The sequence below is a fragment of the Mobula birostris genome, chromosome 1 (assembly GCF_030028105.1).
Source record: "Mobula birostris isolate sMobBir1 chromosome 1, sMobBir1.hap1, whole genome shotgun sequence".
In the NCBI taxonomy this organism is placed as follows: domain Eukaryota; kingdom Metazoa; phylum Chordata; class Chondrichthyes; order Myliobatiformes; family Myliobatidae; genus Mobula; species Mobula birostris.
The window spans coordinates 1,492,512-1,519,296 of NC_092370.1; the positions used below are offsets into that span (position 1 = coordinate 1,492,512).

At 49.6% G+C, this 26,785-nt stretch overlaps 9 non-coding genes across 9 annotated transcripts; all 9 read right to left on the reverse strand.

Moving 5' to 3' along the window:
* Positions 1–5,557: 5,557 nt before the first annotated feature.
* trnay-gua (transfer RNA tyrosine (anticodon GUA)) lies at positions 5,558–5,643 on the reverse strand. Its single transcript is given in 2 exon segments — positions 5,558–5,593; positions 5,607–5,643. It is a non-coding gene; the product is annotated as a tRNA-Tyr (tRNA).
* A 3,671-nt stretch (positions 5,644–9,314) lies between these two features.
* Positions 9,315–9,400, reverse strand: trnay-gua (transfer RNA tyrosine (anticodon GUA)). The gene is given in 2 exon segments: positions 9,315–9,350; positions 9,364–9,400. It is a non-coding gene; the product is annotated as a tRNA-Tyr (tRNA).
* A 4,201-nt stretch (positions 9,401–13,601) lies between these two features.
* trnay-gua (transfer RNA tyrosine (anticodon GUA)) lies at positions 13,602–13,687 on the reverse strand. The gene is given in 2 exon segments: positions 13,602–13,637; positions 13,651–13,687. It is a non-coding gene; the product is annotated as a tRNA-Tyr (tRNA).
* Positions 13,688–14,629: 942 nt separating this feature from the next.
* On the reverse strand, positions 14,630–14,715 carry trnay-gua (transfer RNA tyrosine (anticodon GUA)). Its single transcript is given in 2 exon segments — positions 14,630–14,665; positions 14,679–14,715. It is a non-coding gene; the product is annotated as a tRNA-Tyr (tRNA).
* A 503-nt stretch (positions 14,716–15,218) lies between these two features.
* Positions 15,219–15,291, reverse strand: trnaa-agc (transfer RNA alanine (anticodon AGC)). The gene has a single exon. It is a non-coding gene; the product is annotated as a tRNA-Ala (tRNA).
* Positions 15,292–17,441: 2,150 nt separating this feature from the next.
* Positions 17,442–17,514, reverse strand: trnaa-agc (transfer RNA alanine (anticodon AGC)). Its single transcript has one exon. It is a non-coding gene; the product is annotated as a tRNA-Ala (tRNA).
* Positions 17,515–21,249: 3,735 nt separating this feature from the next.
* On the reverse strand, positions 21,250–21,322 carry trnaa-agc (transfer RNA alanine (anticodon AGC)). Its single transcript has one exon. It is a non-coding gene; the product is annotated as a tRNA-Ala (tRNA).
* Positions 21,323–22,887: 1,565 nt separating this feature from the next.
* Positions 22,888–22,973, reverse strand: trnay-gua (transfer RNA tyrosine (anticodon GUA)). Its single transcript is given in 2 exon segments — positions 22,888–22,923; positions 22,937–22,973. It is a non-coding gene; the product is annotated as a tRNA-Tyr (tRNA).
* A 498-nt stretch (positions 22,974–23,471) lies between these two features.
* On the reverse strand, positions 23,472–23,544 carry trnaa-agc (transfer RNA alanine (anticodon AGC)). The gene has a single exon. It is a non-coding gene; the product is annotated as a tRNA-Ala (tRNA).
* Between the last annotated feature and the right edge of the window lie 3,241 nt (positions 23,545–26,785).

Sequence of the window (26,785 nt, forward strand, 5' to 3'; positions counted from 1 at the left end):
CTGAACAAGGGAGCTAGGAGCCCGGGCTTGGACTCCGAGCCAGAGACTGCACAAGAACCTCGGCCCCAGAACCACGCAAGGACGCGGCTTGGCAAGCAGGCGGGACCAGACTTGAAAATTGAGACTTGAGGAGAGGCGAGGCGAGGCTGGAGACTGGAGTCAGGAGACCTGAGGCGAGGCGAGGCTGGAGACTGGATGCAGGAGACTTGAGGCGAGGCGAGGCTGTAGGCTGGAGCCTTGAGGCGAGGCTTGGCAGGCTCCTCCTGGGCAGGGCGCGGATCAACACCCGACGGAGGCAAGTGACAGGAAGGGACAGAACCAACCCCAGATACCGGCAAGACGGCCTGGCTTACCTGGGCGGAGGAAAGGGACAGGAAGGGAGATAGGAACATGGTGGCTCCAGTACAAGACTGCAGGCATGACGAGGCGAGGGTTTCCAGCAAGCCAAGGCAAGTGTTTCCAACAAGACAAGGCGCGGATTTCCAGCAAGACAAAGCGAGGGTTTCCAACAAGACAAGGCAGGGCAACAGGCGAGGAAACAGAAGGCAGAGCAACGGATACAAGGAGTAAGTACAAGAACAATCCAGCAACCACGCCCTGGTCTCTGGAGGTATTTATGCAGCCAGCGCCAACGAGCATCAGCTGCCTCAGTTAGCTCAACAAGGACAGAAACAGGGTAGAAAGGAATACCTGGAGCAACAGTCGAAGGACCGGACCGTGAACCGGAAAATGGATTTCACGGACCGGACTGTGACATATATCTAGACTTCAAAGTAGCGACAGAAATTCGACGTAGAATCACTTCCTCATGCAGACACCGAAACAAACCGTGCAATGCGTCGCTCTCGTGAACATGCAGATGCCCCTCAGCTGAAATCTGGCCCCTCAACACCCACATATCAACAACAGCACCACTGTTAGCAACCTTCCCGCATTCACCTTTCCTGTATAATTACGCCACGGAGGGAACTCATGTGTCAGAAGCAGGACTTCTTCATGAACAAAGGAGATGGCCGCGTCATCCATTTCTTCTGGATTGTAAAACTCCAACTACCACTCAACAGTCTGCTGGAAATCTACGCTGCTATCAAAGTGAACATTCTCGGATCTGCCCTTCCTGTCTATTTCGTTGCCGCTTTCTCCGACAATTTCGGAAAACTACAGGCAAATGTTAAATCTCCTGAAAAGCTCAATGACTGAATTTCATCATCACTGGACGATTTGCCTCTCTCCTGGCCGGTGATAGCAGGGACAAAACACTGCAGTCATACGCACACTGCAAACCAGCTGTTCGAAGAGCTCGCTTGAGCAGGGCGCTCAAATCTCATGCTCCTGTACATTTTACTCACATCTGCCTCTTCTGTTTCACAACTCCCACTTCAAAGCTCTTGCAGAAATGTGAAGATTTTTCTCCCGACTTGTGCCACCACACAGTTGAGCCAAATTCCACCTCAGCGGATATACGGGAACGAGATAAGGCCGATAACAATGTCGTCAGCTGCTTTCGCTTTCAACGGTGCCCTCCAACCATGTGCCGAAATTCAGATTCTGGTATCCCTTGCTCGTGCAGTTTGGAATCGCTCATCCTAGACTGATTGCTAAATGTCTTCCAACGAAGAGGTCAACGATGTTCCATCTGGGAATTTGTGTCGGTCTCTTCCTCAGTACACTTGCTACGCGCGGCCTCTCTGGTGATGAATATCTGTCACCTGTCAAGTAGGAGGCCGTGCACAATTCTGATTTGATGGAGGCAGACGTGAGAGCACGGAGGAACATCTGGTGAAATTTCTGAATGCCTGCTTCGCTGCCGCTGCTACTGCATTTTAAAATTACAGTAAGCGAGGAATGAGTGTCCTCATCATCTAATTATATCCAATCTAATATTTGTATCTTTGTATAACTTTAGGACATGTGAGAGTTGCTGTACTGTCAGAGCAGCAAGCGTGAGGACATATCGCTCTGAAATGTGACCCAGTGATCTGCTGGCCTTGCCTGTTATGTGATTAGATGCCTCTGTATTCTACCTCGTCACGACTCGGAGCAATTCGGACTGCAGTCTTGTGACACCGAGAGGCTCTGTAGTACGGAATTGATGATCCGCGTAGTAAAAGAAGTCCCGATCCATCGAGCCGGATTCGAACCAGCGACCTAACGATGACTCCATTTCCTCTACAGTCCGCCGTTCCTACCACTGAGCTATCGAAGGAAAAGCGACACCAAGCTTCGCCACGCTGGCTCCTACTGACAATGATTATACAGATTTTCATCCTGGTGTCGTTCGACCCAGAGCAACAGCCTGCCAAATGTCATATCTAGTCCTTCCAGCACTAGGGGCCACAGGCGACCGGATAAAGCACATAACCGAGCTTATCACCATTCTCGGTGCGCCTCCAACACAGCTCTTTGATCTTCTTTGCTTGTCAAAATCAAAGGCTGCTCAGCTTTCTCTTTTCGCCCAGAGTCTAGGGCAATTTCCTTTCGACCACTTAACTGATTTCTGTCTGAATGGACACCTGCTGCTCATATACTACTGAAGCACCAGCTGCCAGCTGGCTCTTCCTAGTATCTGCTTTCAAGGCAGCAGATTTCCCCGTTTCCTTTACTGAGACACGATCCTATCTCTCTCCGCCACACCTATCTTCTCTACATTCCAAACTTCTCAGCAACTTGATGAGACGAGTGCCTCTGGATACAAAACGTCAATGGAGAATGCGAGCATCCATCTCGCTACCTCTCGCATGCTAAGCGAGCGCTCTACCATTTGAGCTAATTCCCCAGCACATCCAATTCACCTCCTGTAATTTCGTCTGCGCCACAAGCACCATTGCATGCTTGCCGCTGCTCACCTTTGCGCAATCATCAGCTCACACACAGACACACTCACTCAATCATCAACCAACCACTCAGACACACATACGGTCGCTCTCTGCCACTGTCACCTTTCATGTTCCCAAACGACAATTCATTCTATCGCATGCAAAGAATTATCCTTCTGTCTATTTTTACAACCGATTGTTATTGCAGTTGGAATTGATATCTCCACTTCAACGTAGCGACAAACATTCAGCGTACAATCACTTCATCACAGAGACACCGAAACATTCCGTGTAATGCGTCGCTTCCGTGAACATGAATATTCACCTCAGCTGAAATCTGGCCCTCAATACCCACATATCACCAACAACACCACAGTTAGCAACATTTCCGCATTCACCTTTCCTGGATCATTACGCCCCGGCGGAAACTCATGTGTCAGAAGCAGAACATCATGAACCAAGGAGATGGCCGCGTCATTCATGTCTTCTGGCAGATTGTAAATCTCCATCTACGACTCAACATTCTGGTGGAAATCTACACTGCTGTCAAAGGAGCAATCTCGGATCCGCCATACCTGCCTATTTCGTTGCTGCATTCTCCGACACTTTTGGAAATGTACAGCCAAATGACAAATCAGCTGAACAGCTCAATGATTGAATTCCATCATCACGGGACGATTTACTTCTCTCCGGGTTGATGATAGGAGGGACAACACACTGCAGACGTACGCACACTGCAAACCTGCTGTTCCATGAGCTCGCTTGTGCAGGACGATCCAATTTCATGCTCCTGTACACTTAATGCAGATCTGCCTCTTCTGTTTCACAGCTCCCACTTCAAACCTTTTGCAGAAATATGGAGATTTTTCTCCCGACTTCTGCCACCACATTAGTTGAGCCTCATTGCAACTCAGCGGATATATGGAAACGACATAAGGTCGTTAACAGTGTCGTCAGCTGCCTTCGTTTTCAACGATGCCCTCCAACGATGCGCCGGTATTCAGATTCTGGCATCCCTTCCTCGTGCATTTTGGAATCGCTCAACCTACACTGATTGCTAAATGTCTTCCAACGAAGAGGTCACCGATGTTCCATCTGGGCCTTTGTGTCAGTCCTTCCTCTGTGCACTTGCTACGCCCGGCCTCTCCGGTGATGATTATCTGTTACCTGTCAAGTAGGAGGCCGTGCACAATTCTGATTTGATGGAGGCAGACATGTGAGCACGGAGGAACATCTGGTGAAACTTGCGAAATTCCTGCTTCGCTGCCGCTGCTATGTGTGATCCGAAATCTCCGGAGGGGAATATCCTGAATCCTCGGCTTTGCCTGTTGCTTTGCGGCCGGGACCTGGGTGGATGCGCTCGGCAGAGATGGTACTCGGTGCTCGGTGTTGGAGGGCCGGTCGGAAGATCGAAGTTTTCGGACGGACTCAGAATAGGACTGTGGGCGGGTGCTTCCAGAACGCTGTATCAGCAGTTTCGCGGCGCTGGAAACTCATGGCAGGGGGAGTTTCTTCCTTCTACCGTCTGCGTGAGATGATGAGGCCATCAGGTCTTTGAAACTTTTTTTTCGGTGCCCATGGTCTGCTCTTATCAAATTACGGTATTACTTCGCACTGTTGTAACTATTTGGTAGAATTGTGTGTTTTTTGTCAATTTTAGTCATGGTCAATAGACAATGGGCAATAGATAATAGGTGCAGAAGTAGAGCATTCCGCCCTTCGAGACAGCACAGCCATTCGCTGTCATCATGGCTGATCACCCACAATCTGTATCCAGTTCCTGCCTTATCCTCATAACCTTTGATAGCGCTATCTTTAAGAGCTCTATCCATCTCTTTCTTGAAAGCATTCAGAGACTTGCCCTCCACAGCCTTCTGGAGCAGAGCATTCCGTGTATCCGCCACTCTCTGGGTGAAAAATTTCTTCTTCAACTCCGTTCGAAATGGCCAACCCCTAATTCTTAAACTGTGGCCTTTGGTTCTGGACTCATTCATCAGCGGGAACATGCTTCCTGCCTGCAGCGTGTCCAATCCCTTAATAATCTTATTGTTTCAATCAGATGGCCTCTCATCCTTCTAAATTCCAGTGTATACAAGCCCAGTCGCTCCAATCGTTCAACAGACGACTGTCCCGCCATCCCGAGAATTAATCTTGTGAACCTACCTTGCACTCCCTCAATAGCAAGACTGTCCTTCCTCAGATTTGGGGACCAAAACTGCACACAGTACTCCAGGTGGGGTCTCACCAGGGCCCTGTACAGCTGCAGAAGGAACTCTTTGCTCCTATACTCAATTCCCCTTGTTATGAAAGCCAGCATGACATTAGCTTTCTTCACTGCCTGCTGTACTTGCATGCTTACTTTCAGTGACTGATGTTCAAATCTGTCCTGTGTTTCTGTGATATCATACCGGAGGAACATCGTATCATTTTTTAACGCATGTATTTTAAACTTACAGTAAACGAGGACTGAGTGTCCTCATCATCTAATTATATCCAATCTAATATTTCTATCTTTGTGTTACTTTAGGACGAGTGAGAGTTGTCGTACTGTCAGAGCAGCAAGCGTGAGGACATAGCGCTCTGAAATGTCATCCAGTGATCTGCTGGCCTTGCCTGTTATGTGATTAGATGCCTCCGTATTCTATCCCGTCACGAGTCGGAGCAATTCGGACTGCAGTCTTGTGCCACCGAGAAGCTCTGTAGTACGGAATTGATGATCGGCGTAGTAAAAGAAGTCCCGATCCTTCGAGCCGGATTCGAACCAGCGACCTAAGGATGACTCCATTTCCTCTACAGTCCTCCGCTCTACCAACTGAGCTATCGAAGGACGAGCGACATCGAGCTTCGCCACGTTGGCTCCTACCGACAATGATTATGCAGATTTTCATCCTGGTGTCTTTCGACCCAGAGCAACAGCCTACCAATTGTAATATCTAGTCCTTCCAGCACTAGGGGCCACAGGCGACCGGATGACGCACATCATCGAGCTTAACAGCATTCTCGGTGCGACTGCAACACAGCTCTTTGATCCTCCTTGCTTGACAAAACCAAAGGCCACTCAGCTTTCTCATTTCGCCCAATGTTCAGGGCAATTTCTTTTTGACCACTTTACTCATTTCTGTCTGAATGGTCGCCTGCAGCTCATGCATTACTGAAACACCAGCTGCCAGCTAGCTTTTCTTCGTATCTGCCTTTAACGCAGCAGAGCTACGACATTTCCCGCTTTCCTTTTACTGAGACACGTTCATGTCCCTCTCTGCTACCCCTATATTTTGTGCATTCCAAACTTCAGAGCAATTTAATCGGATGAGTGCCTCTGGATACAAAATGCCAATGGAGAATGCGACCATCGATCTCGCTACCTCTCGCATGTTAAGCGACCGCTCTACCATTTGAGCTAATTCCCCAGTACATCCGATCCACCTTCTGTAATTTGCTCAGCACCACAAGCACCATTGCAGGTCTGCCGCTGAATACCGTTGCACAATCAGCAGCTCACACACAGACACACTCACTCAATCATCGACCAACCACTCAGACACACATACGGTCGCTCTCTGCCACTGTCACTTTTCATGTTCCCAAACGACAATTCATTCTCCTGCATGAAAAGAATTATACTTCTGTCTATTTTTACAACCGATTGTAACGGCAGTTGGAATTGATATTGTCATACGGGCACGGGCTGGAAACGGACCCAAGTACAAGACACAGACACTGAAGTACTAGGGACAGGACTAGGATACAGGGCGATGGCAAGGACATGGACAGGAAAACCAGGAACCTGGAACAGGACTGAACAAGGGAGCTAGGAGCCCGAGCTTGGACTCCCAGCCAGAGACTGCACAAAGACCCAGTACCTGGGTCTTGCCTCTGGCTCGGCCCCAGAACCAGGCAAGGACGATTCTTTGCAGGCAGGCGGGACGGGACCTGAGACTTGAGACTTGAGACTTGAGGCGAGGCGAGGCTGGATACTGGAGTCAGGAAGCTTGAGGCGAGGCGGGGCTGGAGACTGGAGGCCGGAGACTTGAGGTGAGTCGAGGCTGGAGGCCGGAGACTTGAGGAAAAGCGAGGCTAAAGGCCGCCGACTTGAGGCAAGGCGAGGCTGGAGGCTGGAGACTTCAGGCAACGCAAGGCTGGAGGCTGCAGACTTGAGGCGAGGCTTAGCAGGTTCCTCCTGGGCAGGGCGCGAATCACCACCCAACAGAGGCAAATGACAGGACGGGACAGAACCAACCCCAGATAACGGCAAGACGGCCTGGCTTACCTGGGCGGAGGCAAGGGATAGGAAGGGAGCTAGGAACAGAGTGGCTACAGTACAAGACTGTAGGCATGACGAGGCGATAGTTTCCAGCAAGACAAGGCGAGCGTTTCCAGCAAGAGAAGGTGAGGGTTTCCAGCAAGACAAGGCGAGCGTTTCCAGCAAAACAAGGAGAGCGCTTCCTGCAAGACAGGGCAGGGTTTCAGGAGAGGAAACAGAAGGCAGTGGAAGAGATACAATGTGTTAGGACAAGAACAATCCAGCAACCACGCCCTGGTCTCTGAAGGTAGGTATGCAGCCAGCGCCAACGAGAATCAGCTGCCTCAATTAGCTCAACAAGGACAGAAACAGGGTAGAATGGAAAACCTGGAGCAAGGGTCGATGAACCGGACCGGGAACCGGAATATGGACATCACGGACCGAACTATAACAGATATCTAGACTTCAAAGTAGCGACAAAAATTCGGCGTAAAATCACTTCCTCATGGAGACGCCGAAACATACCGTGCAATGCGTCGCTTCCGTGAACATGCAAATGCCCCTCAGCTGAAATCAGGCCCCTCAACGCCAACTTATCACCATGTTAGCAACCTTCCCGCATTCACCTTTACTGTATTATTACGTCACGGAGGGAACTCGTGTGTCAGAAGCAGAACATCTTCATGAACCAAGGCAATGGCCGCGTCATGCATTTCTTCTGGCAGATTGTAAAACTGCATCAGCGACACAACATTGTCCTGGAATTCTACACTGCTATCAAACAGAGCATTCTCGGATCTGCCGTTCCTGTCTATTTCGTTGCCGCATTCTCGGACAGTTTTGGAAAACTACAGCCAAATGACAAATCAGCTGAAAAGCCCAATGACTGAATTCCATCATCAATGGACGATTTGCCTCTCTCCGGGACGCTGATAGGAGGGATAAAACACTGCAGACATATGCACACTTCAAACCTGCTGTTCCAAGCGCTCGCTTCTGCAGGGCGCTCCAATTTCATGTTGCTGTACACCTAATGAACATCTGACTCTTCTGTTTCACAGCTCTCACTTCAAATCACTCGCAGAAATATGAAGATTTTGCTCCGGACTTGCGCCACCCACAGATGAGCCGAATTCCACCTCAACGGATATATGGAAACGACATAAGGGCGATGGCAATGCCGTCAGCTGCCTTCACTTTCAACGGTGCCCTCCAACGATCAGCCGAAATTCAGATTCTGGCATCCCTTGCTCGTGCAGTTTGGAATCGCTCATCCTTGACTGATTGCTAAATGTCTTCCAACGAAGAGGTCACCGATGTTCCATCTGGGCCTTTGTGTCGGTCTCTTCCTCTCTACACATGCTACACGCGGCCTCCCTGGTGATGCATATCTGTTATCTGTCAGGTAGGAGGCCGTGCACCATTCCGCATTGATGGAGGCAGACGTGATGCACGGAGGAACATCTGGTGAAACTTCGGAAATGCCTGCTTCACTGCCGCGGCTACTGTGTGATCGGATATCTCCGGAGGGAAATGCCCCGAATTCACGGTTTTGCCTGTTGCTTGGCAGCCGGGGCCCGGGTGGAAGCTTTCGGCAGAGAGGTTGCTCGGTGCTTGGTGTCGGAGCGCTGGTCGGTGGCTGGAAGTTTTCGGACGGACTCAGACTTTGGACTGTGGTCGGTTGCTTCCAGGACACTGCATCGGCAAGTTCGAGCCGCTGGAAGCTCATGGCAGGGGGATTTTCTTCCTTCTACCGTCTGCGTGAGGTGACGATGCAATCGGGTCTTTGAGACTTTTTTTTCCGTGCCCATGGTCTGCTCTTATCAAATTGCGGTATTGCTTTGCACTGCTTAACTATATGGTAGAATTATGTAGTTTTTGTCACTTTTAGTCTTGGTTTGTTTTGTGTTTCTATGATATCATACCTGAGGAACATGGTATCATTTTTAATGCATGCATTTTAAAATTACAGTAAGCGAGGACTGAGTGTCCTCATCATCTAATTATATCCAATCTAATATTTCTATCTTTGTGTTAGTTTAGGACGAGTGAGAGTTGTCGTACTGTCAGAGCAGCAAGCGTGAGGATATAGCGCTCTGAAATGTCATCCAGTGATCTACTGGCCCTGCCTGTTATGTGATTAGACGCCTCTGTATTCTATCCCGTCACGAGTCGGAGCAATTCGCACTGCAGTCTTGTGCCACCGAGAAGCTCTGTAGTACGGAATTGATGATCGGCGTAGTAAAATAAAGCCCCGATCCTTCGAGCCGGATTCGAACCAGCGACCTAAGGATGACTCCATTTCCTCTACAGTCCTCCGCTCTACCAACTGAGCTATCGAAGGAAAAGCGACACCAAGCTTCGCCACGCTGGCTCCTACCGACAATGATTATACAGATTTTCATCCTGGTGTCTTTCGACCCAGAGCAACAGCCTGCCAAATGTAATATCTAGTCCTTCCAGCACTAGGGGCCACAGGCGACCGGATGACGCACATCATCGAGCTTAACACCATTCTCGGTGCGACTCCAACACAGCTCTTTGATCTTCTTTGCTTGTCAAAATCAAAGGATAATCATCTTTCTCATTTCGCCCCGTGTCCAGGGCAAATTTCTATTGAGCACTGAACTGATTACTGTCTGAATGGTCGCCTGCAGCTCATGCATTACTGAGAGACCAGCTGCCAGCTAGCTTTTCCTCCTACCTGATTTCAACGCACCTTCGACATGTCCGTCTTTCCTTTGCCTAAGACACGTTCCTCTCCATCTTCGGCACCCCTACCTTTTGTGCATTCCAACATTCAGAGCAATTTGATGAGACGAGTGCCTCTGAATACAAAATGTCAATGGAGAACGCGAGCATCGATCTCGCTAACTCTCGCATGCGAAGCGAGCGCTCTGCCATTTGAACTAATTCCCCAGCACATCCAGTTCCCCTCCTGTAATTTGCTCTGCGCCACAAGAACCATTGCATGCCTGCCACTGCTCACCGTTGCACAATCATTAGCTCGCACACAGACACACTCACTCAATCATCAACCAACCACCCAGACACACATACGGTCGCTCTCTGCCCCTGTCACCTTTCATGTCCCCGAACGACAATCCATTCGCCAGCATGCAAAGAATTATCCTTCTATTTTTACAACCGATTGTTATTGCAGTTGGAATTGATATCTCCACTTAAATGTAGTGACAAACATTCGGCGTACAATCACTTCCTCACAAAGACACCGAAACATAACGTGTAATGCATCGCTTCCGTGAACATGCGTATTCACCTCTGCTGAAATCTGGTCCGTCAACACCCACATATCACAAGCAACACCACAGTTAGCAACCTTTCCAATCCAGAGTTCCTGTACTATTACGCCCCGGCGGGACCTTATGTGTCAGAAACAGAACTTCATCATGAACCAAGGAGTTGTCCGCGTCATCCATTTCTTCTGGCAGGTTGTAAAGCTCCATCACCGACTCAACATTCTGCTGGAATTCTACACTGCTATCAAAGAGAGCATACTCAGATCTGCCGTTCCTGTCTATTTCGTTGCCGCATTCTCCGACACTTTTGGAAAAGTACAGCCAAATGACAAATCAGCTGAACAGCTCAATGACTGAATTCCATCATCACGGGACGATTTCCTTCTCTCCGGGTCGATGATAGGAGGTACAATCATCAGCTCACACACAGACACACTCACTCAATCATCCACCAACCACTCAGACACACACGCGGTCGCTCTCTGCCACTGTCACCTTTCATGTCCCCAAACGACAATTCATTCTCCTCCATGAAAAGAATTATATTTCTGTTTATTTCTATAACCGATAGTGACGGCAGTTGGAATTGATATTGGCATACGGGCACCGGGTGGAAACGGACAAAAGCGCAAGACACAGACACTGAATTACGAGGGACAGGAGTAGGATACAGGGCGATGGCAATGACATAGACAGGAAAACTAGAAGGGAGCTAGGAGCCCGGGCTTGGACTCCGAGCCAGAGACTGCACAAGAACCTCGGCCGCAGAGCCAGGCAAGGACGCGGTTTGGCAGGCAGGCGGGACGAGACTTGAGATTTGAGGCGAGGCTGGAGTCTGGAGTCAGGAAACGAGGCGAGGCGAGGCTGGAGACCGGAGGCAGGAGACTTGAGGCGAGGCGAGGCGAGGCTGGAGACCGGAGGCAGGAGACTTGAGGCGAGGCTTGGCAGGCTCCTCCTGGGCAGGGCGCGTTACTCCTGGGCAGGGCGCGGATCAACAGCCGACAGAGGCAAGTGACAGGAAGGGACAGAACCAACCCCAGATACCGGCAAGACGGCCTGGCTTACCTGGGCGGAGGAAAAGGACAGGAAGGGAGATAGGAACATGGTGGCTCCAGTACAAGACTGCAGGCATGACGAGGCGAGGGTTTCCAGCAAGCCAAGGCAAGCGTTTCCAACAAGACAAGGCGCGGATTTCCAGCAAGACAAAGCGAGGGTTTCCAACAAGACAAGGCAGGGCTTCAGGCGAGGAAACAGAAGGCAGAGCAACGGATACAAGGAGTAAGTACAAGAACAATCCAGCAACCACGCCCTGGTCTCTGGAGGTATTTATGCAGCCAGCGCCAACGAGCATCAGCTGCCTCAGTTAGCTCAACAAGGACAGAAACAGAGTAGAAAGGAATACTTGGAGCAACGGTCGAAGGACCGGACCGTGAACCGGAAAATGGATTTCACGGACCGGACTGTGACAGCTATCTAGACTTCAAAGTAGCGACAAAAATTCGGCGTAGAATCACTTCCTCATGCAGACACCGAAACAAACCGTGCAATGCGTCGTTTCCGTGAACATGCAGATGCCCCTCAGCTGAAATCTGGCCCCTCAACACCCACATATCACCAACAGCACCACTGTTAGCAACCTTCCCGCATTCACCTTTCCTGTATAATTACGCCACGGAGGGAAACGATGTGTCAGAAGCAGGACTTCTTCATGAACGAAGGAGATAGCCGCGTCATCCATTTCTTCTGGATTGTAAAACTCCAACTACCACTCAACAGTCTGCTGGAAATCTACGCTGCTATCAAAGTGACATTCTCGGATCTTCCGTTCCTAACTATTTCTTTGCTGCATACTCCGACAATTTCGGAAAACTACAGTCAAATGTTAAATCTCCTGAAAAGCTCAATGACTGAATTTCATCATCACTGCACAATTTGCCTCTCTCCTGGCCGGTGATAGCAGGGACAAAACACTGCAGACATACGCACACTGCAAACCAGCTGTTCCAAGAGCTCGCTTGAGCAGGGCGCTCAAATCTCATGCTCCTGTACATTTTACTCACATCTGCCTCTTCTGTTTCACAACTCCCACTTCAAAGCTCTTGCAGAAATATGAAGATTTTTCTCCCGACTTGTGCACCACACAGTTGAGCCAAATTCCACCTCAGCGGATATACGGGAACGAGATAAGGCCGATAACAATTTCGTCAGCTGCTTTCGCTTTCAACGGTGCCCTCCAACCATGTGCCGAAATTCAGATTCTGGCATCCCTTGCTCGTGCAGTTTGGAATCGCTCATCCTAGACTGATTGCTAAATGTCTTCCAACGAAGAGGTCACCGATGTTCCATCTGGGAATTTGTGTCGGTCTCTTCCTCAGTACACTTGCTACGCGCGGCCTCTCTGGTGATGCATATCTGTTATCTGTCAAGTAGGAGGCCGTGCACAATTCCGCATTGATGGAGGCAGACGTGATGCACGGAGGAACATCTAGTGAAATTTCTGAAATGCCTGCTTCGCTGCCGCGGCTACTGTGTGATCGGATATCTCCGGAGGGAAATGCCCCGAATTCTCGGCTTTGCCTGTTGCTTGGCAGCCGGGGCCCGGGTGGAAGCTTTCGGCAGAGAGGTTGCTCGGTGCTCGGTGCTCGGTGTCGGAGCGCTGGTCGGAGACTGGCAGTTTTCGGACGGACTCAGACTTTGGACTGTGGTCGGTTGCTTCCAGGACGCTGCATCGGCAAGTTCGAGCCGCTTGAAGCTCATGGCACGGGGATTTTCTTCCTTCTACCGTCTGCGTGATATGACGAAGCAATCGGGTCTTTGAGACTTTTTTTTCTGTGCCCATGGTCTGCTCTTATCAAAATGCGGTATTGCTTTGCACTGCTTAACTATATGGTAGAATTGTGTGTTTTTTGTCACTTTTCGTCTTGGTCTGTTTTGTGTTTCTGGAATATCATACCTGAGGAACATGGTATCATTTTTAATGCATGCATTTTAAAATTACAGTAAGCGAGGACTGAGTGTCCTCATCATCTAATTATATCCAATCTAATATTTCTATCTTTGTGTAACTTTAGGACGAGTGAGAGTTGTCGTTCTGTCAGAGCAGCAAGCGTGAGGACATAGCGCTCTGAAATGTGATCCAGTGATCTGCTGGCCTTGCCTGTTATGTGATTAGATGCCTCTGTATTCTCTCACGTCACGAGTCGGAGCAATTCGGACTGCAGTCTTGTGCCACCGAGAAGCTCTGTAGTACGGAATTGATGATCGGCGTAGTAAAAGAAGTCCCGATCCTTCGAGCCGGATTCGAACCAGCGACCTAAGGATAACTCCACTTCCTCTACAGTCCTCCGCTCTACCAACTGAGCTATCGAAGGAAAAGCGACACCAAGCTTCGCCACGCTGGCGCCTACCGACAATGTTTATACAGATTTTCATCCTGGTGTCTTTCGACCCAGAGCAACAGCCTGCCAAATGTAATATCTAGTCCTTCCAGCACTAGGGGCCACAGGCGACCGGATGAAGCACATAACCGAGCTTATCACCATTCTTGGTGCGACTCCAACACAGCTCTTTGATCTTCTTTGCTTGTCAAAATCAAAGACTACTCAGCTTTCTCATTTCGCCCATAGACCAAGGCAATTTCCTTTCGACCACTGTCCAGTGTATACAAGCCCAGTCGCTCCAATCTTTCAACAGACGACTGTCCGGCCATCCCGGGAATTAATCTTGTGAACCTACCTTGCACTCCCTCAATAGCAAGACTGTCCTTCCTCAGATTTGGGGACCAAAACTGCACACAGTACTCCAGGTGGGGTCTCACCAGGGCCCTGTACAGCTGCAGAAGGAACTCTTTACTCCTATACTCAATTCCCCTTGTTATGAAGGCCAGCATGACATTAGTTTTCTTCACTGCCTGCTGTACTTGCATGCTTACTTTCAGTGACTGATGTTCAAATCTGTCTTGTGTTTCTGTGATATCATACCGGAGGAACATGCTATCATTTTTTAACGCATGTATTTTAAAATTACAGTAAACGGGGACTGAGTGTCCTCATCATCTAATTATATCCAATGTAATATTTCTATCTTTGTGTTACTTTAGGACGAGTGAGAGTTGTCGGACTGTCAGAGCAGCAAGCGTGAGGACATAGCGCTCTGAAATGTGATCCAGTGATCAGATGGCCTTGCCTGTTATGTGATTCGATGCCTCTGGATTCTATCCCGTCCCGAGTCGGAGCAATTCGGACTGCAGTCTTGTGCCACCGAGAAGCTCTGTAGTACGGAATTGATGATCGGCGTAGTAAAAGAAGTCCCGATCCTTCGAGCCGGATTCGAACCAGCGACCTAAGGATGACTCCATTTCCTCTACAGTCCTCTGCTCTATCAACTGAGCTATCGAAGGACAAGCGACACCGAGCTTCGCCACGTTGGCCCCTACCGACAATGATTATGCAGATTTTCATCCTGGTGTCTCTCGACCCACAACAACAGCCTGCCAATTGTAATATCTAGTCCTTCCAGCACTAGGGGCCACACGGCGACCGGATGACGCACATGACCGAGCTTAACACCATTCTCGGCGCGACTCCAACACAGCTCTTTGATCTTCTTTGCTTTTCAAAATCAAAGGCTACTCAGGTTTCTCATTTCGCCCCGTGTTCAGGGCAAATTCCTAATGACCACTGAACTGATTGCTGTCTGAATGGTCGCCTGCAGCTCATGCATTACGGAAAGACCAGCTGCCAGCTAGCTTTTCCTCCAACCTGATTTCAACGCACCTTCGACATGTCCGTCTTCCCTTTGCCTGAGACACGTTGCTCTCCATCTCCGCCACCCCTACCTTTTGTGCATTCCAACATTCAGAGCAATTTGATGAGACGAGTGCCTCTGAATACAAAATGTCAATGGAGAATGCGAGCATCGATCTCGCTACCTCTCGCATGCTAAGCGAGCGCTCTACCATTTGAGCTAATTCCCCAGCACATCCAGTTCCCCTCCTGTAATTTACTCTGCGCCACAAGCACTATTGCATGCCTGCCACTGCTCACCGTTGCACAATCATCAGCTCACACACAGACACACTCACTCAATCATCAACCAACCACCCAGACACACATACGGTCGCTCTCTGCCCCTGTCACCTTTCAGGTCCCCGAACGACAATCCATTCGCCAGCATGCAAAGAATTATCCTTCTATTTTTACAACCGATTTTTATTGCAGTTGCAATTGATATCTCCACTTAAATGTAGTGGCAAACATTCGGCGTACAATCACTTCCTCACAGTGACACCGAAACATAACATGTAATGCGTCGCTTCCGTGAACATGCGCATTCACCTCTGCTGAAATCTGGCCCGTCAACACCCACGTACACAAGTAACACCACACTTAGCAACCTTTCCAATTCAGCGTTCCTGTACTATTACGCCCCGGCGGTACCTCATGTGTCAGAAGCAGAACTTCATCATGAACCAAGGAGCTGTCCGCGTCATCCATTTCTTCTGGCAGGTTGCAAAGCTCCATGTACGACTCAACATTCTGCTGGAATTCTACACTGCTATCAAAGAGAGCATACTCGGATCTGCCGTTCCTGTCTATTTCGTTGCCGCATTCTCCGACACTTTTGGAAAAGTACAGCCAAATGATAAATCAGCTGAAGAGCTCAATGACTGAATTCCATCATCACGGGACGATTTGCTTCTCTCCGGGTCGATGATAGCAGGGACAACACACTGCAGACATATGCACACGACAAACCAGCTCTTGCAAGAGCTCCCTTGTGCAGGGCGCTCCAATTTCATGTTCCTCCACACTTAATGCACATCTGCCTGTTCTGTTTCACAGTCCCCACTTCAAATCTCTTGCAGAAATATGAAGAATTTTCTCTCGACTTCTGTCACCACACAGATGAGCCGATGTGCACCTCAGCGGATGTATGGAAACGACATAAGGCCGATAGCAATGTCGTCAGCTGCCTTCGCTTTCAACGGTGCCCTCCAGCGATCCGCCGAAATTCAGATTCTGGCATCCCTTGCTCGTGCAGTTTGGAATCGCTCAACCTAGACTGATTGCTAAATATCTTCCAAAGAAGAGGTCACCGATGTTCCATCTGGGTCTTTGTGTCAGTCTCTTCCTCTGTACACTGATGCATATCTGTTATCCGTCAAGTAGGAGGCTGTGCCCAATTCTGATTTGATGGAGGCAGACATGAGAACACAGTGGATCATCTCGTGAAACTTCTGAAATGCCTTAATAAACGAGGACTGAGTGTCCTCATCCTCTAATCTAATCTGATATTTCTACCTTTGTGTTACTTTAGGACGAGTGAGTGCTGTCGTACTGTCAGTGCAGCAAGCGTGAGGACATAGCGCTCTGAAATGTGACCCAGTGATCTGCTGCCCTTGCCTGTTATGTGATTAGATGCCTCTGTTTTCTATCCTGTCTCGAGTCGGAGCAATTCGCACTGCAGTCTTCTGCCACCGAGAAGCTCTGTAGTGCGGAATTGATGATCGGCGTAGTAAAAGAAGTCCCGATCCTTCGAGCCAGATTCGAACCAGCGACCTAACGACGACTCCATTTCCTCTACAGTGCCCCTCTCTACCAACTGAGCTATCGAAGGAAAAGCGACCAGAAGATTCGCCATGTTGGCCCCTACCGACAATGATGATGCAGAATTTCATCCTGGTGTCTCTCGACCCACAGCAACGGCCTGCCAATTGCAATACCTGGTTCTTCCAGCACTAGGGGCCACAGACGACCGGATGACGCACATCACCGAGCTTATCACCATTCTCGGTGCGACTCCAACACAGCTCTTTGATCCTCTTTGATTGACAAAACCAAAGGCCACTCAGCTTTCTCATTTCGCCCAGTGTTCAGGGCAATTTCTTTTTGACCACTTAACTCATTTCTGTCTGAATGGTCGCCCGCAGCTCATGCATTACTGAAACACCAGCTACCAGCTAGCTTTTCGTCGTATCTGCCTTTAACGCAGCAGACCTACGACATTTCCCTCTTTCCTTTGACTGAGACATGTTCATGTCCCTCTCCGCCGTCCCTATATTTTGTGCATTCCAAACTTCAGAGCAATTTAATCAGATGAGTGCCTTTGGATACAAAATGTCAATGGAGAATGCGAGCATCGATCTCGCTACCTCTCGCATGCTAAGCGAGCGCTCTACCATTTGAGCTAATTCCCCAGCACATCCGATCCACCTCCTGTAATTTGCTCAGCGCCACAAGCACCATTGCATGCCTGCCGCTGAATACCGTTGCACAATCAACAGCTCACAGACAGACACACTCACTCAATCATCAACTAACCACTCAAACACAAATACGGTCGCTCTCGGTCACTGTCACCTTTTATGTCCCCAAACGACAATTCATTCTCGCGCATGCAAAGAATTATACTTCTGTCTATTTTTACAACCGATTGTAACGGCAGTGGGAATTGATATTGTTATACGGGCACGGGCTGGAAACGGACCCAAGTGCAAGACACAGACACTGAAGAACTAGGGACAGGACTAGCATACAGGGCGATGGCAAGGAAATGGACAGGAAAACCAGGAACCTGGAACAGTAGTGAACAAGGGAGCTAGGAGCCCGAGCTTGGACTCCGAGCCAGAGACTGCACAAGGACCCAGTATCTGGGTCTTGCCTCTTGCTCGGCCCCAGAACCAGGCAAGGACGAGTCTTGGCAGGCAGGCAGGTCGACACCTGAGACTTGAGACTTGAGTCTTGTGGCGAGGCGAGGCTGGAGACTGGAGTCAGGAAACTTGAGGCGTGGCGAGGCTGGAGGCCGGAGACTCGAGGCGAGGCGAGGCTGGAGGCCGGAAACTTGAGGCGAGTCGAGGCTGGAGGCCGGAGACTTGAGGAAAAGCGAGGCTGAAGGCCGGAGACTTGAGGCAAGGCGAGGCTGGAGGCTGCAGACTTGAGACGAGGCTTAGCAGTTTCCTCCTGAGCAGGGCGCTGATCACCACCCAACAGAGGCAAATGACAGGACGGGTCAGAACCAACTCCAGCTAATGGCAAGACGGCCTGGCTTACCTGGGCGGAGGCAAGGGATAGGAAGGGAGCTAGGAACAGGGTGGCTACAGTACAAGACTGCAGGCATATCAAGGCGATAGTTTCCAGCAAGCCAAGGCGAGCGTTTCCAGCAAGACAAGGGGAGCGTTTCCAGCAAGACAAGGCGAGCGTTTCCAGCAAGAGAAGGTGAGAGTTTCCAGAAAGACAAGGCGAGCGTTTCCAGCAAGGCAAGACGAGTGTTTCCAGCAAGACAGGGCAGGGCTTCAACAGAGGAAACAGAAGGCAGTGGAAGGGATACAAGGTGTTAGGACAACAATCCAGCAAACACGCCCTGGTCTCTGAAGCTATTAATGCAGCCAACCCCAACGAGAATCAGCTGCCTCAATTAGCTGAACAAGGACAGAAACAGGGTAGAAAGGAAACCTGGAGCAAGGGTCGATGAACCGGACCGGGAACCGGAATATGGACATCACGGACCGAACTATAACAGATATCTAGACTTCAAAGTAGCGACAAAAATTCGGCGTAAAATCACTTCCTCATGGAGACACCGAAACATACCGTGCACTGCGTCGTTACCGTGAACATGCAGATGCCCCTCAGCTGAAATCAGGCCCCTCAACACCAACATATCACCAAGAGCACCACTGTTTGCAACCTTCCCGCATTCAGCTTTCCTGTATTATTACGCCACGGAGGGAACTCATGTGTCAGAAGCAGAACATCTTCATGAACCAAGGCAATGGCCGCAAATTCCATTTCTTCTAGGAGATTGTAAAACTGCATCAACGACACAACATTCTGCTGGAATTCTACACTGCTATCAAACAGAGCATTCTCGGATCTGCCGTTCCTGTCTATTTCGTTGCCGCATTCTCCAACAATTTTGGAAAACTACAGCCAAATGACAAATCAGCTGAAAAGCTCAATGACTGAATTCCATCATCAATGGACGATTTGCCTCTCTCCGTGACGATGATAGGAGGGACAAAACACTGCAGACATATGCATACTGCAAACCCGCTGTTCCAGGAGCTCGCTTCTGCAGGCCGCTCCAATTTCATGTTGCTGTATACCTAATTCACATCTGACTCTTCTGTTTCACAGCTCTCCCTTCAAATCACTCGCAGAAATATGAAGATTTTGCTCCGAACTTGCGCCACCGCACAGAGGAGCCGAATTCCACCTCAACGGATATATGGAAACGACATAAGGGCGATAACAATGTCGTCAGCTGCCTTCGGTATCAACGGTGCCCTCCAACGATCAGCCGAAATTCAGATTCTGACATCCCTCCCTCGTGCAGTTTGGAATCGCTCATCCTAGACTGATTGCTAAATGTCTTCCAACGAAGAGGTCACCGATGTTCCATCTGGGCCTTTGTGTCGGTCTCTTCCTCTCTACACTTGCTACACGCGGCCTCTCCGGTGATGCATATCTGTTATCTGTCAAGAAGGAGGCGGTACACAATTCCGTATTGATGGAGGCAGACGTGATGCACGGAGGAACATCTGGTAAAACTTCGGAAATGCCTGCTTCGCTGCCGCGGCTACTTTGTGATCGGAAATCTCCGGTGGGAAAGCCTCGAATTCAGGGCTTTGCCTGTTGCTTGGCGGCCGGGGCCCGGGTGGAAGCGTTCGGCAGAGAGGTTGCTCGGTGCTCGGTGCTCGGTGTCGGAGCGCTGGTCGGAGACTGGCAGTTTTCGGACGGACTCAGACTTTGGACTGTGGTCGGTTGCTTCCAGGACGCTGCATCGGCAAGTTCGAGCCGCTGGAAGCTCATGGCACGGGGATTTTCTTCCTTCTACCGTCTGCGTGAGATGACGAAGCAATCGGGTCTTTGAGACTTTTTTTTTCCGTGCCCATGGTCTGCTCTTATCAAATTGCGGTATTGCTTTGCACTGCTTAACTATATGGTAGAATTATGTGTTTTTTGTCACTTTTAGTCTTGGTCTGTTTTGTGTTTCTGTGATATTATACCTGAGGAACATGGTATAATTTATAACGCATGCATTTTAAAATTACAGTAAGCGAGGAGTGAGTGTCCTCATCATCTAATTATATCCAATCTAATATTTGTATCTTTGTGTAACTTTAGGACGAGTGAGAGTAGTCGTACTGTCAGAGCAGCAAGCGTGAGGACATAGCGCTCTGAAATGTGACCCAGTGATCTGCTGCCCTTGCCTGTTATGTGATTAGATGCCTCTGTATTCTCTCCCGTCACGAGTCGGAGCAATTCGGACTGCAGTCTTGTGCCACCGAGAAGCTCTGTAGTACGGAATTGATGATCGGCGTAGTAAAAGAAGTCCCGCTCCTTCGATCCAGATTCGAACCAGTGACCTAAGGATGACTCCATTTCCTGTACAGTCCTCCGCTCTACCAACTGAGCTCTTGAAGGAAAAGCGACACCAAGCTTCGCCACGCTGGCTCCTACCGACAAAGTTTATACAGATTTTCATCCTGGTGTGTTTCGACCCAGAGCAACAGCCTGCCAAATGTAATATCTAGTCCTTCCAGCACTAGGGGCCACGGGCGACCGGATGACGCACATGACCGAGCTTATCACCATTCTCGGTGCGACTCCAACACAGCTCTTCGATCTTCTTTGCTTGTCAACATCAAAGGCTACTCAGCTTTCTCATTTCGCCCCGTATCCAGGGCAAATTCCTTTTGACCACTGAACTGATTGCTATCTGAATGGTCGCTTGCAGCTCATGCATTACTCAAATACCAGCTGCCAGCTAGCTTTTCCTCCTACCTGCCTTCAACGCAGCAGACCTTCGACATGCCCGTCTTTCCTTTGCCTGAGACACGTTCCTCTCCATCTCGCCACCCCTACCTTTTGTGCATTCCAACATTCAGAGCAATTTGATGAGACGAGTGCCTCTGAATACAAAACGTCAATGGAGAATGCGAGCATCGATCTCGCTACCTCTCGCATGCTAAGCGAGCGCTCTACCATTTGAGCTAATTCCCCAGCACATCCATTTCCCCTCCTGTAATTTGCTCTGCGCCACAAGCACCATTGCATGCCTGCCACTGTTCACTGTTGCACAATCATCAGCTCACACACAGACACACTCACTCAATCATCAACCAACCACTCCGACACACATACGGTCGCTCTCTGCCCCTGTCACCTTTCATGTACCCGAACGACAATTCATTCTCCAGCATGCAAAGAATTATCCTTCTATTTTTACAACCGATTGTTATTGCAGTTGGAATTGATATCTCCACTTAAATGTAGTGACAAACATTCGGCGTACAATCACTTCCTCACAGAGACACCGAAACATAACGTGTTATGCATCGCTTCCGTGAACATGCGTATTCACCTCTGCTGAAATTTGGCCCGTCAACACACACATATCACAAGCAACAACATAGTTAGCAACCTTTCCAATTCAGAGTTCCTGTACTATTACGCCCGGGCGGGACCTCATGTGTCAGAAGCAGAACTTCATCATGAACCAAGGAGTTCTCCGCGTCATCCATTTCTTCTGGCAGGTTGTAAAGCTCCATCACCGACTCAACATTCTGCTGGAATTCTACACTGCTATCAAAGAGAGCATTCTCAGATCTGCCGTTCCTGTCTATTTCGTTGCCGCATTTCCGACACTTTTGGAAAAGTACAGCCAAATGACTAATCAGCTGAACAGCTCAATGACTGAATTCCATCATCACGGGACGATTTGCTTCTCTCCGGGACGATGATAGGAGGCACAACACACTGCAGACATACGCACACGACATACCAGCTCTTGCAAGAGCTCGCTTGTGCAGGGCGCTCCAATTTCATGTTCCTCCACACTTAATGCACATCTCTCTCTTCTGTTTCACAGTCCCCACTTCAAAGCTCTTGCAGAAATATGAAGAATTTTCTCCCAACTTGTGTCACCACACAGATGAGCCGATGTGCACCACAGCGGATGTATGGAAACGACAAAAGGCCGATAGCGATGTCGTCAGCTGCCTTCGCTTTCAACGGTGCCCTCCAGCGATCCGCCGAAATTCAGATTCTGGCATCCCTTGCTCGCGCAGTTTGGAATCGCCCAACCTAGACTGATTGCTAAGTATCTTCCAACGGAGAGGTCACCGATGTTCCATCTGGGTCTTTGTGTCTGTCTCTTCCTCTGTACACTGATGCATATCTGTTATCCGTCAAGTAGGAGGCGGTGCCCAATTCTGATTTGATGGAGGCAGACATGAGAACACGGTGGATCATCTGATCATCTGGTGAAACTTCTGAAATGCCTTAACAAACGAGGACTGAGTGTCCTCATCATCTAATCTAATCTAATATTTCTATCTTTGTGTTACTTTAGGACGAGCGAGAGTTGTCGTACTGTCAGAGCAACAAGCGTGAGGACATCGCGCTCTGAAATGTGACCCAGTGATCTGCTGGCCTTGCCTGTTATGTGATTAGATGCCTCTGTATTCTACCTCGTCACGACTCGGAGCAATTCGGAGTGCAGTCTTGTGCCACCGAGAAGCTCTGTAGTACGGAATTGATGATCGGCGTAGTAAAAGAAGTCCGGATCCTTCGAGCCGGATTCGAACCAGCGACCTAAGGATGACTCCATTTCCTCTACAGTCCTCCGCTCTACCAACTGAGCTATCGAAGGACAAGCGACACCGAGCTTCGCCACGTTGGCTCCTACCGACAATGATTATGCAGATTTTCATCCTAGTGTCTCTCGACCCAGAGCAACAGCCTGCCAATTGTAATATCTCGTCCTTCCAGCACTAGGGGCCACAGGCGACCGGATGACGCACATCATCGAGCTTGTCACCATTCTCGGTGCGACTCCAACACAGCTCTTTGATCTTCTTTTCTTCTCAAAATCAAAGGTTACTCCGCTTTCCCATTTCCGCCAGTGTCCAGGGCAATTTCCTTTCGACCACTTAACCGATTTCTGTCTGAATGGTCGCCTGCTGCTCATGCATCACTGAAACACCAGCTGCCAGCTGGCTGTTCCTCATATCTGCTTTCAACGCAGCAGATTTCCCCTTTTCCTTTGACTGAGACAGGTTCATGTCCCTCTCCGCCACCCCTATATTTTGTGCATTCCAAACTTCAGAGCAATTTAATGAGACGAGTGCCTCTGGATACAAAATGTCAATGGAGAATGCGAGCATCGATCTCGCTACCTCTCGCATGCTAAGCGAGCGCTCTACCATTTGAGCTAATTCCCCAGCTCATCCGGTTGACCCCCTGTAATTTGCTCAGCGCCACAAATACCATTGCATGCTTGCCGCTGTTCACCGTTGCACAATCATCAGCTCACACACAGACACACTCACTCAATCATCAACCAACCACTCAGACACACATACGGTCGCTCTCTGCCACTGTTACCTTTCATGTCCCCAAACGACAATTCATTCTCGCGCAGCAAAGAATTATACTTCTGCCTATTTTTACAACGGATTGTAACGGCAGTTGGAATTGATATTGTCATACGGGCATGGGCTGGAAACGGACCCAAGTGCAAGACACAGACACTGAAGTACCAGGGACAGGACTAGGATACAGCTCTATAGCAAGGACATGGACAGGAAAACCAGGAACCTGCAACAGGACTGAACAAGGGAGCTAGGAGCCCGAGCTTCGACGCCGAGCCAGAGACTGCACAAGGACCCAGTACCTGGGTCTTTCCTCTGGCTCGGCTCCTGAACCAGGCAAGGACGAGTCTTGGCAGGCAGGCAGGACGACACCTGAGACTTGAGACTTGAGACTTGAGGCGAGGCGAGGCTGGAGACCGGAGGCACGAGACTCGAGGCGAGGCGAGGCTGGAGGCCAGAGACTTGAGGAAAAGCGAGGCTGGAGGCTGCAGCCTTGAGGTGAGGCTTAGCAGGTTCCTCCTGGGCAGGGGGCGGATCACAACCCAACAGAGGCAAATGACAGGTCGGGACAGAACCAACTCCAGGCAACGGCAAGACGGCCTGGCTTACCTGGGCGGAGTCAAGGGATAGGAAGGGAGCTAGGAACAGGGTGGCTACAGTACAAGACTGTAGGCATGACGAGGCGACAGTTTCCAGCAAGCCAAGGCGGGCGTTTCCGGCAAGACAAGGCGGGCGTTTCCAGCAAGACAAGGCGGGCGTTTCCAGCAAGAAAAGGCGAGGGTTTCCAGCAGGACAAGGTGAGGGTTTCCAGCAAGACAACGCGAGCGTTTCCGGCAAGACAGGGTAGGGCTTCAGGAGAGGAAACAGAAGGCAGTGGAAGGGATACTAGGTGTTAGGACAAGAACAATCCAGCAACCACGACCTGGTCTCTGGAGGTATTTATGCAGCCAGCCCAAACGAGAATCAGCTGCCTCAATTAGCTCAACAAGGACAGAAACAGGGTAGAAAGGAAACCTGGAGCAAGGGTCGATTAACCGGACCGGGTACCGGAATATGGACATCACGGACCGAACTATAACAGATATCTAGACTGCAAAGTAGCGACAAAAATTCGACGTAATATCACTTCTTCATGGAGGCACCGAATCATACCGTGCAAAGCGTCGCTTCTGTGAACATGCAGATGCCCCTCAGCTGAAATCAGGCCCCTCAACACCAGCATATCACCAACAGCACCACTGTTAGCAACCTTCCCGCATTCACCTTTCCTGTATTATTACGCCACGGAGGGAACTCATGTGTCAGATGCAGAACATCTTCATGAACCAAGGCAATGGCCTGAATTCCATTTCTTCTAGGAGATTGTAAAACTGCATCAACGACACAACGTTCTCCTGGAATTCTACACTGCTATCAAACAGAGCATTCTCGGATCTGCCGTTCCTGTCTATTTCGTTGCAGCATTCTCCGACAATTTTGGAAAACTACAGCCAAATGACAAATCAGCTGAAAAGCTCAATGACTGAATTCCATCATCAATGGACTATTTGCCTCTCTCTGGGACGATGATAGGAGGGACAAAACACTGCAGACATATGCACACTGCAAACCTGCTGTTCCAAGAGCTCGCTTCTGCAGGGCGCTCCAATTTCATGTTGCTGTACTTCTAATTCACATCTGACTCTTCTGTTTCACAGCTCTCACTTCAAATCACTCGCAGAAATATGAAGATTTTGCTGCGGACTTGCGCCACCGCACAGAGGAGCCGAATTCCACCTCAACGGATATATGGAAACGACATAAGGGCGATGGCAATGCCGTCAGCTGCCTTCGCTTTCAACGGTGCCCTCCAACGATCAGCCGAAATTCAGATTCTGGCATCCCTTGCTCCTGCAGTTTGGAATCGCTCATCCTAGACTGATTGCTAAATGTCTTCCAACGAAGAGGTCACCGATGTTCCATCTGGGCCTTTGTGTCGGTTTCTTCCTCTCTACACTTCCTACACGCGGCCTCTCCGGTGATGCATATCTCTTATCTGTCAGGTAGCAGGCCGTGCACAATTCTCGCATTCATGGAGGCAGACGTGAGAGCACCGAGAAAATTTCTGGTGAAACTTCTGAAACGCCTGCTTCGCTGCCGCGGCTACTGTGTAATCGGAAATCTCTGGAGGGCAATGCCCCGAATTCTCGGCTTTGCCTGTTGCTTTGTGGCCGTGGCCCGGGTGGAAGCGTTCGGCAGAGAGGTTGCTCGGTGCTCGGTGTCTGAGCGCTGGTCGGAGGCTGGAAGTTTTCGGACGGATTCAGACTTTGGACTGTGGTCCCGTGCTTCCAGGACGCTGCATCGGCAAGTTCGAGCCGATGGAAGCTCATGGCAGGGGGATTTTCTTCCTTCTACCGTCTGCGTGAGATGACGAGGCAATCGGGTCTTTGAGACTTTTTTCCGTGCCCATGGTCTGCTGTTATCATATTGCGGTATTGTTTTGCACTGCTTAAGTATTTGGTAGAATTAGAACCATAGAACCATAGAAACTATAGCACAGAAACAGGCCCTTTGGCGCTTCTTGGCTGTGCCGAACCATTTTCTGCCTAGTCCCACTGACCTGCACACGGACCATAGCCCTGCACACAACTCCCATCCATGTATCTGTCCAATTTATTTTTAAATGTTAAAAAAGAGCCGCATTTACCACCTCGTCTGGCAGCTCATTCCATACTCCCAACACTCTCTGTGTGAAGAAGCCCCCCCACTAATGTTCCCTTTAAACTTTTCCCCCCTCACGCTTAACCCATGTCCTCTGGTTTATTTTTCCCCTTGCCTCAGTGGAAAAAGCCTACTTGCATTCACTCTATCTATACCCATCATAATTTTATATACCTCTATCGAATCTCCCCTCATTATTCTACGCTCCAGGGAATAAAGTCCCAACCTATTCAACCTTTCTCTGTAACTGAGTTTCTCAAGTCCCGGCAACATCCTTGTAAACCTTCTCTGCACTCTTTCAACCTTATTTATATCCTTCCTGTAATTTGGTGACCAAAACTGAACACAATACTCCAGATTCGGCCTCACCAATGCCTTATACAACCTCATC